At 43.3% G+C, this 12171-nt stretch overlaps 1 protein-coding gene across 2 annotated transcripts in view; it reads right to left on the bottom strand.

Annotated features, from left to right (window-relative positions):
• LOC116825367 (OX-2 membrane glycoprotein-like) overlaps positions 1–11951 on the bottom strand; it is a 41791-nt gene extending 29840 nt beyond the window's left edge. Inside the window, exons 1-2 of one of the 2 annotated variants that reach the window (XM_075072714.1) lie at positions 11737–11951; positions 5883–6038 (exon numbers count right to left, since the gene is read on the bottom strand). The gene's annotated coding sequence lies outside the window, so the exon portion shown is untranslated. The remainder of the gene's footprint in view (positions 1–5882; positions 6039–11736) is intronic. The other variant, XM_075072710.1, reaches the window with a different exon arrangement.
• Positions 11952–12171: the final 220 nt, after the last annotated feature.

Genomic DNA, 12171 nt, shown 5'->3' with positions numbered 1-12171 from the left:
TTGACCACACTGGAGACAAGATACCAGACATGATGGATGAGTCTTCCTTATGCTTTCCTCCTTCAAAGACAGGGAGAAAGTAAAAGGCATACAAACCCATCCACATTTTCAACAGCATTTATAGCAAAGCATCCATATAGAGTATTGTAATCCCCCTTTCTTCCCTGGGTTACTCGGGAGCAGGCAACACTCACCTATGTGCCTGGGTGTCTGGTGTTGTTGACATTAAAGGAGATCCTGAGTATCCCAATGGTGATGTTGGATAAGTGGGAATCCTCTATCCACCCCTCTGCTGCAGTCCCTTTGCTCCTAAAGGAAGTTAAAATTGGTGGTGCCTCCACTTGGTTGGCCACTGAACACGCCTCCAGGAGTAAACCCCTTCAAACAGTAGTAATAATAACAATAACCACCTGTGGCATGGGTCTCACTCAGATACCAATTATAAATAATATACATCCAATATAGTTAAATTAGAGCTAATGCAATGCTGACAGACCCTGGTTGTTGGGATTGAACTAGGACCTCTGGAGCTCTCTTTCTCTCTCTATGAAAAACACTTGAACTCATCCTTAGAGGACATGTATTTGGGTTTGGATTCCAAAGATGTTTTAAAATCTTTCAGCACAACCACCCCATGATGTACCGTGGGGATGGACACCTCACTGCTGAGTCCAACCACATCATATGTTAACCACTGAGGGGGCCTGACTTGTTGCTGGGACCTCCTTAAGGGCTGTACCATCCCTTCTTTGCGCTTTATAGGACATGTTAATAAAGGTCCAACAGATTTGGCATATACCGCAGAATTACCCATTGTAGAAAGAGCAACATCTGCAGCAACCTCATTCCCTACACTTGAAGACCCAGGGGGATTGTTGTATACATCTACGCCCTCCCCAAGGACTTCTCCCACAGGAAAGAATGGAAGAGCTTCAGGATTTAAAGGGGGTGTGCTAATTGCACTTTCAGGTTGATCTGGCTCAAGTAGCAGTACAACAGGTCCAGCAGACATATCTGAGGGTTCATGATACATAGATATATAGTCAGGGTAAACCTCCTCAGAATCAGTCTCTGATGGGGGACCAATTATGTCTATCATGGTAGCAAGGATTGGCACAGGATTAGCACCACCTATGGAGTTGGAGGAGGAACTCTCGGATGTCAGAGCTCTCCTCTAGATGATCTGGGTAGAGGAGTAGGCTCAATATCTGATGGAGCATCCATTCTGATGTCTTGCCCCAGAGGAAGTAAGTGGTTTCGATGTTGAGTCTTTCATGTCAGGTTTTTCCACTAGAGTATTCAGCTGGAGTAGCTGCTTAACTTGCTCAGTTAGACAGAGCAGGCCCTTCTTTAGGTCAGCTATTTCATCATTAGGAATTACAGAGGTAAGAGTGCATACAGAAGCTCAGTGATGAGCTGCTAAAATCTTAACAATCGGTTCCCTGTAAAAAGTTCTGATTTAAGGGATGTGCCACAGTATGTATTTTTTGTACCAATAGGGTTTCTATATGTCCGTATTTTCCCGGGAGGAATTTTTAAATTTTAAACTTAAGCGATTTAAGAACCTAAAAGCCTGACATCTCTGGGAAAATACAGATGTATGTTAACCCTACCTAAAGTTCTTTTTAAAAAAGATGGGCCTGAATTAGAAATGAGCTCTGTTTCACATGTTTGGGTCCCTGCCACTCCCTTGGGGTATGCTAGGGTGACCAGATGCCCCAATTTTATAGGGACAGTCTTAATTTTTGTGTCTTTTTCTTATATAGGCTCCTATTACCCCTCACCCTCTGTCCCGATTTTTCACACTTGCTGTCTGGTCACCCCAGGGTGTGCACATGTGTGGGTCCCAGCTGCTCCCTGCTCCCCATCATTGAAGCAGGTGTGCAGGGTTACTGCACTGAGAACTGCAGGGCACCAGTGGACATGGGGCTCGCTGCAGACAGGGGCGTGGGGCAGGGCTAGCTGGAGGCAGGGAGTGTGTCACGGGCTGGTTGCAACAGGGGCTGGCTATGGGCGGGTGGTCCAGACAGGGGCTGGCTGCACGCTGTGGCTGTGGCAGGGGGCAGCTGTGGGCAGGGGGGCAGGTACTCACATGGGGAGAGCAGCTGGGAGCAGTCTGAGCAACAGGATGCAGCTGGGAACATACCAGACAGCAGCTGGAGCCCCACCGCCAGAGGTCCAAGGAGCAGCAGCAGCAGCAACAGGGCCAGGACACATGGCTTCTGCAGCGCACCGCCCCCCAGCGGCTGAGAGGAGGGATTACACATTTCCCTGCCAGAGCCCATCAAAGCTTCCCTCGCAGGGAAGCCAGTTAACAAGCGATTCTAAAACCGCTTCTAAATTTAACAACCAGTTCGTGTGAACTGGTACGAACCGGCTCCAGCTCACCCCTGCAGAAGCTGCAGATATGCGACCGGCTTCCCTAGCATCCAATCGATCCTCCTCTTCCCTGATATCCTGTACCAGTCTGGAGAAGGAGGGGGGATTCCAAAGTGAATCTGAAAGCTACAGCTTCAGGATTATTAGATAGCCAGGACAAGCACCCTTCAGTACTTTCTCCATCGTCACCTGACCATTCCCTTCTTTACCAGTACCTTAGGTAGTAGTTTCTCCAGGCGGCAAATGTACTGTGAAAGTTTTTCACCTTCTTCTTGATATGTGGACCTGTTATGCCACAACCAAGTTCCCAAGAAAAGGAATTCAACATAAACAGGAGACATTTTATTATGACATTCCATCTCTGAAACCCAACAAAATACTACTGTGTCCTGGGCCTTTCATCTTGTGCGCACAGCTTCTAATTCATTTACCGTCACTGTGACACCTATCCCCTCTCAGCCTCTTTGGCTCACAAAGGGACATTAAATTAACGTAGGGTGTGGAACACTTGAAAACAATAAAGAAATACACTCATCTGGAGAGTGACCTCACCCAAGGCAAGGGTCTGCGTTTCAGGAGGAGAGAAGGAAACAGATGCGACAAGAACAATAAGAAGTGAAGCCTTACTCAAAAAAAAAAAAATTCTTGCATTGGAAACACAAGAAACAGTAAAAATAATAAGTGCCCTCCAATAAGATAGTAGGAAAAAGATAAAGACCGACAGACAGACAGAGAATGAGAGGAAAGGTACCTCAGAAAGTAGCTATTTCCCAGGACACCTGATCACTGAAAAAAATCTCTCCTTGAACCCAATCAGCCCTTAAGGCTTAACAAAAAAACTCATAAGCTACTATTTATTATTATTAATAATTAATAATAATACCTGCCCATCAGGGTACTCTCCATACACATGCATTCTATTTAATAAATCATTTAATGCATATAGTCAATGTTGCATCTGTAAGGAGATTATGTAAAACATCTAGTTCCTGATTAACATCTAGTTCCTGCTGCACTGGCAAGTGACTTAGTAATAACATTCCTTGCTACGGTGGCATTGATCCAGTTGTTCTCAGTAACTTCAATCTGCATGTAGATTTTAAATCTTCTAAGGCAGTTTAGGATTTCCTGGGTGCAAAGAGGACCATGGCCCTATATCAGTCATTTATTGGTTCAACTGAGACAGCTGATCACACTTTGAACCTGCTTTTTGGATCAGGACTGAAGGCTAGGCAACATCACATAAACCCATGTCACAGATCAACCATTACCCCCTGCACTTTGAGGTTGGGGATTATCTTTCCTTTGGGGGCAAAGGACCTGTTCTGATGGTCTGCCCTCAGAAATTAATATAGCCAGAAATATTCCAGACCACTCTGAGTGAGAATTTTATTCCACAGGCAGACCACTGCTTGGATGGTTTAATAGAACATTAAGGGTATATCTACACTGCAATAAAACACCCATGGCTGGCTTGCTTGCGTCAGCTGATTCAGACTCACAGGGCTAGAGTTGTGGGGCTATAAAATTGCAGTATAGAGGTCTGGGCTTGGGCTGGAGTTCAGGCTCTAGGACTCCTTAATTAGAGTATTGACATACCCTATAATACTTTTTATCCTCCATCCCTAGGCACACTCTTCACTGTCTTGTTTCTCACAGATCACCTTTGGTTGACAGATGATCTGCCCCATTCAGAAGAGAAAGAAAACAAAATCCTCTGTATTTTCCTCCACCACAGCATCTTCAAAATCTCAGACAGCACATTTGTCTTGGATGACTGAGTGCCTGATAAATCCTAATGGTCTCATCCTAGGAGCTACTTGGTTCCTCTTACTGTTAGAAAACTATTTGTTATTGTATGGACAAAATTGATCAACTCTGACATGAGCTCTCTGTTTCCATGGTGATCAAGCAAGGTCTTGAGGGAACAAGGTCCTAGTCTTGTTTGCTAGATCTTCAGCTGGTAATACTCACTGAGTGTGACACTCTGTATTGCGGGGGAACACCCTTCACCCCCATGTTCATATTTATAATATGATTGTGTGGTATCCAATCCAAAGTTTGTCATGTCAGGTGTCTTTGGAAGTCTCATGATGCACCGAATATTATTGTTATAGTAATGTTATAGGTTGTAATTTCATGCATGTAGTTATGAGGCTGAAAATGTGTTCTTATGGCTTAAAACAAGCCCAGGCAAAACTCTCCAGGAACAGAGAGGCAGTTCACACTTCATCAGGGCATGTATGGGACAAACCCAGCCCCGTCTCACAGGAACAAAGAACACTGGCCTAGGCAGCAACAAAGGATCTGTTGGACTCTCGAGTGAGTCACCCCCCTTCCCTTGGTCAGTCAAGTACTACAATGAGGTAATGCTCACTTGACCTGGAAGGATGGGGGCAAAGCCAAGGGGGAAGAGAGGACATGATAAAAGGGAGAGACATTTGCGATGCTCTTCCTCTCTCTTCCACCTCCATCTACAGACACCACCACCAAGGAACTTAAACACTGATCAAAGGAGAGAGCCTGGCTGAAGGGCAACTAGCCAGTCTGTGGTGAGAAGCATCAAAGTTTGTAAGGGCACTGAAAGTGTTAAGATCAGTTTAGAATGAGTTTTGCTTTTATTTCGTTTAAGCAAATCTGACTTGTAGTGCTTTGACTTATAATCACTTAAAATCTATCTTTTGTAATTAATAAATTTGTTTGTCCTTCTTGAAGCAGTGCATTTGGTTTGAAGTGTGTCAGAGACTCCCCTTGGGATAACAAGCCTGGTACATATCAATTTCTTTGTTAAACTGAAACTCATATAAGCTTGCAACGTCCAGCAGGCATAACTGGACACTGCAAGATGTAGGTTCCTAGGGTTGTGTCTGGCACCAGAGATATTGGCTAGTGTCATTCAGTTGCACAATCCAAGCTGCTTACATGCCAGATGCTCTGCGTGAACAGCCCAGGAGCGAGGATTCTCACAGCAGAATAGGGTAAGGCTGGCTCCCAGAGTCGAGGAGTGGAGTGACCTACCAGATCACCGGTCCAGATAACACCAGGGGAAAGTAACACTGAGGTACTGACTGAAATGTTGAGAAAGCTTTATCCCACAACCTGTGTTTTAGATCCATGTGCTTCCTGCCTGGTGAAGACCAATGGAGAAACGCTAAATCTGTTGCTTGTGGAGATTGTCAATGCCTCTCAGAGACAGGGGACAGGGTGTTGATTGCTTTGAAGGAAACATAAGTGCAACCTTTGCTCAAGAAGTCAGAATTTGATGACTATCTTGCCAATCATCTATCAGTATCATATTACCTCTTTTTGGGTAGATTGTGGAAAAACAACACACAGTATCTAGATGTCCTAGATCTCTCTGACTCTTGTCAATCTGGTGTGGATCTGGCTTTGGCACAGAGACTGTGCTGGTGGATGATCTCTTCCTAGCAATGGATGAAGATCAGGTGTCCACACTAGTATTATTAGATACATCAGCTGCCTGATTGATCACAAGTGTTGACAACTCACCTAGCGACCCCAACAGGAGTGGAAGGGGTTGCTCTTCAGTGTCTTTGTTCCTTTCTCTCAGAGTTCGCAATGGATAGTCATGGGTAATCATTCCTCTTCTCAGAGTCCTCAAGCACAGGGTGTCGCATGGTGCCATTCCATCATCCACCCTGTTCAAAATGTATAGGGGGTGTTTAGGAGGTCAGCAAGAAGGCATGGGTGAAGTGTTTTCAGTATACTGAAATCACCCAGCTCTATGACTCCACCTTGTCAGACCCAGATGATGCAACTCGGCACTTCAGCCAGTATCTAAATGAGACTGGGGTATATATGAGAGTGAACTGGCTGAAGCTCAACCCAAACAAGACTGAAGTGAAGATGGTCAGTTAGGGGAATCAAAGGAGATGGTGGAGGTAATAGCAGTCCAGTTAGCTGTTAGGAATAACTAGTATTAGTTACCAGAAGAGCTGGTGAGAAAATAGCTTTCCCCCCTCCATCATCCCTTGGGAAAAATTTCAACATTTTGGCAAAATATTTAAAAATGAAGTATTTCAGCTGAAATGAAAGCATTTCTATTGAAAAAATGGCATTGCAGTTCCTCATAGGAATTGTAGTTTGGGTGAGTTATGCTCCTGCTCTCTTCTAGGGGCTGGCCTCTGTGGTTGGACAACATTTTCCATGATGCACCCCTTGCTACCTCTTGGTTAAGGGAGAGGGTACCACATAGTTGATCAAGGTGCATCATGATAGCCCTGGCAATAGAGAAGAGAGAAGCATAAAGCACCCAAATTAGCACTCCCATAAAGCATGGTGGTGGCACTTTAAATTGGAACATTTCTGTTTTCATGTGTTCAGGTTTTTTTGATGAAAAATTGAAGTTTTCCACAGAAAACAACCACTTTTTATGAAACAATTTTATTTAGTCAAAATCCCAATTTTCCAGTGAAAATCACTGTTGCTGTAACATTTTTGACCAGCCCTAGCTAGTCGGATTCACAACTTGGGGGTGATTTTAGACCCTTCCAACTTCTGTGTTATGATTATATTACAGCAATACTTCAGTCAGATTTTTATCATCTGCATCTGGTTAGGCAGTTGCAACCTTTCCCAATGGATGTGGGGCGTACCACTGTTTCCCATGGTTTTGTTACCTCAAGATTAGACTGGTGCTGAGCACTTTGTGGGGCTACACCTTAAAACCATTCAGATGTTGAAGCTGGTGTAGAATGTAGCTGCTTTTTTATTAAGGCAGGTATTTCACTGCGAACATATGTTACCAGGTCTCTGGGATCTGCACTGGCTGCCTTTTGGTTTCTGGGAGGAATTTAAGGTGTTGGTTATGACCACTAAAGACCTAAATGGCCTGGACCTGGACTAGCTGAAGGATCACCTCTTGCACCCTGAATCATACTGCCACATCCATTGTCTCGCAGGTCATAGGTGCCAACACCATGGGTGCTCTGGGGCTGAAGCACCCAAAGAAAAAAAATTGTGGGTGCTCAGCACCCACCAACCACAGATGTTCAGCAGCACTGCACCAGCACCACAGATCAGCTGTTTGGTAGGGTTGCCAATCAGCTCTTTGGTGCCTGAGGGAGGGCCTTGAGGCAGCACAGACAGCAGCAAGTGGGGGGCAGAAGAGGGGCAGGAAAAGTTGGAGTGAGGGTGGGGGCAGAGTGGGGATGAGGCCTCAGGGCAGTGAAGAAAAAAAAGAAGTCAGCTCCTATGCCGCAGCGGCACTCAAACTGGATTCTCTTCATAAAAAATGGAGGTGCCAGCTAGCAGGACATTCTCTGTGAGGGTGCTAGGACTCTGGAACTTGCTTCATTCCTCTGTCCAAAATAGATTGAAATTTGGTAACCTTCCAAGCATGCTACAAAAGATATTTGTTTCCCCAGACCTGAAGAGGGCTTCCTAGAATGATGAAGGGGCAGAAAAGAAGTTGTGTGTGTGTGGCTAGTAGGCTGGCTGGCTTCCTGTACAACTAATTATTTTAGTGCTGCTGAGATTTAATTGTATGAAATGGTATGTTATGGTGCCTAGAGCCCTGGTTAGGCGTCTTTTAGTTATTTAAATTGAAATCAAGAATAACCAATCTGCCTTTTCAATATTCCTAATGTGCAACAAGGATTACCAACATCAGCCAAACTGACTGACTGTTTCTGAGAACAATTTCTGTGAAGAAAGTAAATACTCAGAGTTATGAGCTTTTGGCAAGATGCAAGGAAAGCACTGGAAAACAGAGGTAATTGCAAGTTAGTTCCTGTGTCCTGTTATCACTTCTGTTCTTAGGAGGAAGACTGCAATTTAAAAACAGAACTTCTTTCCATTTCCCAAATGAATCTTTAGAGGAAATGGTAGCACACACTAATAAACAATCTATTAGTAAATAGTTTATTAATATAGCCTTTTAGCCACAGCTCACAATATAAAATAAACAAAGCTAAGTCAGATGGATACAGATTGAACAATTTGTCTTTATGCTTCAAATGGGCTAAATTCATCCCTGATGTAACTCTATGGAGAAGAACAGTTATACCAAGGTTGAACTTAGACCAAGGTTTTCCATCACTTTGAATAAAACTGTAAAACTAGACTCTACTACCAATGACACAACTGAATAAGGAATTTTCCAAACAGCAAATACCAGCCACATTCAGCTTGTGGATAATAATCCAGCCATAATCAACGGATGGATATTTGAAAAAGCACACATACAACCATGTTGAGAGTAAAGGCTAGAGGAAGAACTGCACATTGTGTGAGTATTTCTGTATCACAGAGATAAGTGCCTTAAATATATGATGTCACATAGGCACGAAAGCATGCCAATAAAAGTTGTGGACAGAATAAAGTACTAGTGATTGTGTTTTAATGTCATGCCGTCTTTTCTGTGGCTGGTAATGTTACTAATGGTGTTAATCATGGGATTGCAGGGGTTGCAGTTGTGACAGTCCTCTGCAAGAGGAGTAGGGGAAGTGAGAAGTAAAGAAATTTCTAGCGTTTTCTCCCGCTTGTGTATTTTCACAGGAACTAGTCACTATATGCCATTTGATACAGAGAGGAAATTCACAGGGTTAGTGATGGTTACTACAGTTCACTCAGGAATCAAAGGTTCTGCTGATGTCAGCAGGCAGCTGAGATGAGTGAAGCACAATTCCTGTTCCTCCCAACTGATTGGAAGTGGGGGTGCTTTTAGAGGACACCCTGGGAAGTAGTCATCCCTAGAGCTCTTGCTCCATGCAGCTGGGGGATGGTGCTGTGGTTCTAGTACTCCAATCTCTAAATCTTCCGTGTCCCAGTGCCTGGTACGTCCTGTCTTTGACCCACCCTGGGACTCCTGCTAATAGTTTATGATATCTCTACTTCAAGTGGTTTTCAACCTGTGGTCGGTCCAGGGACCCTGGCAGGTCCACAGACTGTTTCTAATGGGTCTGTGAAAGAATGTCCTTACCATAGAACAGTGGTTTTCAACCTGGTGGTCCGTGGACCCCTGGAGCTCTGCAGACTATGTCTAAGATTTCCAAAGGAGTCTGCACCTCCATTCAAAAGTTTTGGGGGCTCTGCAAATGAAAAAAGGTAACAAACCACTGTTCTACATAGTTTGGGTCCTTGTTTAATAGAGGACTTGAAAAGTGTAAAAATTTGATTTATACTTGTTTGATATATAAAATTGACAGTGGTGGTTTCCTGTTCTTCTCAAAAACAAGTTTGGGTGGCTTTTTTCCCTGCGTATGGCTTTCTATATTAGAAGCTTCAGGTCTTGTTTCATAGAAGACACTATGGCAACTGAGGAATTGGCATAATTATGACTTCACATGTACAGAGAGGGAGAAATCTGATCATAAACATTTCTATTAAATCATTCAGTAGGTTTAAAATTCCTGTTTGTTTTTTCTTGAAAACATCCATTTAACTTGAAGAACTGAGAAACACTTCTCTGAAAAGACTTATTTGTTCTAGACTGATTACCTCCCACTGAAATGATTCTGAGACCTCTGACAAGTCTTGCAGCAAAGCCAGACTATATTCCTTATACTTCCAAAGTTAAAAAATAAAGCAAACAGAAGCTCAGCTTCCCCTATCCCACATCCATTCTCTCATTCGCTCTCTCTTTCTCCATGTCTTCTTTACATCAAAAAGCAGCAAATGCTTTTCCCTTCCCCCTTTAGGTCACCATTAAATAAAAGATCATTATACAAATATATACTTGCTAGATGTAGATACATATATTGGCTTACAACAGCTTCTTCCCTTCCCCCTACCTCTTCTATTAACAAATTCTGATGGACAGATGGAATTATCACAACATGTACAAATTACAATTGTAACTGATTTCAATCCCACCGATTTTCAGAAGCGTGCAGATTGGTGTGTCATTAACTGAAGTTAAGATAAAATCTATTCTTTGAAAGATCACTATTAAAAAACTGCACAGCCAGTTGTGTTATTTGTGGGGTTTTTTATTTGTTTTTTTTTTTTTGAATAATCAATTATAGATTTAAAGCATTTAAGGCAGAAGGGACCATCACATCATTCTAGTCCAGGGGTCGGCAACCGTTCAGAAGTGGTGTGCCGAGTCTTCATTTATACACTCTAATTTAAGGTTCTGCATGCCAGTAATACATTTTAATGGTTTTAGATGGTCTCTTTCTAGAAGTCTATAATATATAACTAAACTATTGCTGTATGTAAAGTAAATAAGGTTTATAAAACGTTTAAGAAGCTTCATTTAAAATTAAATTAAAATGCAGAACCCCCCAGACCAGTGGCCAGGACCCAGCAGTGTGAGTGCCACTGAAAAAATTAGCTTGCGTGCTGTCTTCGGCATGCATGCCATAGGTTGCTTACCCCTGTTCTAGTATGACTGCCTGTATATCACAAGCTATTAAATTTCTACCAGTTACCCCTGTATTGAAACCAATAACTTATGTTTGGCTCAATCTTATTTTTAGTAAAGCATCCGGTCTTGATTTGAAGACAAAGAATCCACCACTGCCCTTGGTAGTTTGTTTCAGTGGTTAAAAACCTGGTTTAAAACCTGTGCTTTATGTGAATGTGTCTGGCTTCAGCATCCAGCCTTTGGTTCTTGTTATTGCTTTCTCCCTTAGGCTAAGTACCCCTGGTATTTTCTCTTTGTGAACTAAATAAGATGCAATCAAATGGACCACCTCTAACCAACCCCCGAGGGAAAAAAAATGGGACAGATCTGCAGCTGGTATAAGTGGGTGTAACACCCTTGACTTCAGTAGAGTAAATGTCAAAATATATCCAATGAGGAGCTGACCTTCTGTTATTTAAGAAAAAAATCTATACTAGTATTACCATGCTGTTCTCATAATTGTATGTGCATAATTGTTTTATACACTGTGTTACATTTACAACAAATCAAGAGCAAAGAGAGCTGTTTTAAAGGACTATCTAGGTTGTTGTTCTAAGAGTGCCAGGTAAATTGCTCAAATGAATAATTTGAAGGATGCTAACAGCTCAGCAGACATTACCCTGCAAGAATCAGATGCTTCCATTTAATCTCTGATACAAATAAAGTTACACAGATACTTTATATTGTCTATCTCTAAAACCCATATGAGTTGCTCCATTTCATATCTATATCCTGCTAGCTAGACTGGTTTTCACCCAGGATGTTAAGACTACCTTAGGCTGTTTTTAAACAGTTGTCAAACACCTTTTTAACCTTACGTTTTTCATACACATCAGTCACTGGCTTCCCCTCCCCTCTCCACCCAAGCCACAAATTCAAAAGGACATGTGCAGACTACAGTATTATTAGTGCTCTTTGAGGAGATTCCAGATGCAGATTAGCCCTTCTCCGAGGAGAATCTATGCCTGTTATTTCAGCCTTCCTACCCTCAGTGAGATCGGATTACTGCTCCTTGGTTTTCCTCCTCGACTTCTCCTTGGGAAGAACAGGGCTTTGGAAACAGAACTTCCAGGCGCCGCGTAACCAAGTCCACAGCGTGAGTCTCTGCCAGCAGAGAGTGAACACAGGAAAATGAACTGTTGCTCTGCAGTCTCACAGGAGAAACCCGGAGGCTGACAGGGCTGTCCCTACTGAGCTGGATCAACAGATCTCCCTGTGACTCCGCCCTCTTCCTCTGGGCTCCAGGCTGCGGGAAATGTAAGTTCTTCTTCGAGTGATTGCTCATATCCATTCCAGTTAGGTGTGTGCGCGCCGCGTGCACAGCCGTCGGAGAAACTTTTACCCTAGCAACACTCAGCGGGTCGGCTGGCTAGTTTTTTCCAGCAGTGTGGGCTGCTGCTCTGTGGCTGGGAGAGGGAGAG

This window comes from Chelonoidis abingdonii, chromosome 1, assembly GCF_003597395.2.
Source record: "Chelonoidis abingdonii isolate Lonesome George chromosome 1, CheloAbing_2.0, whole genome shotgun sequence".
Lineage (NCBI taxonomy): Eukaryota > Metazoa > Chordata > Testudines > Testudinidae > Chelonoidis > Chelonoidis abingdonii.
Note: the sequence above shows the minus strand (reverse complement) of the source record. Positions and strands in the feature narration are given on the sequence as shown.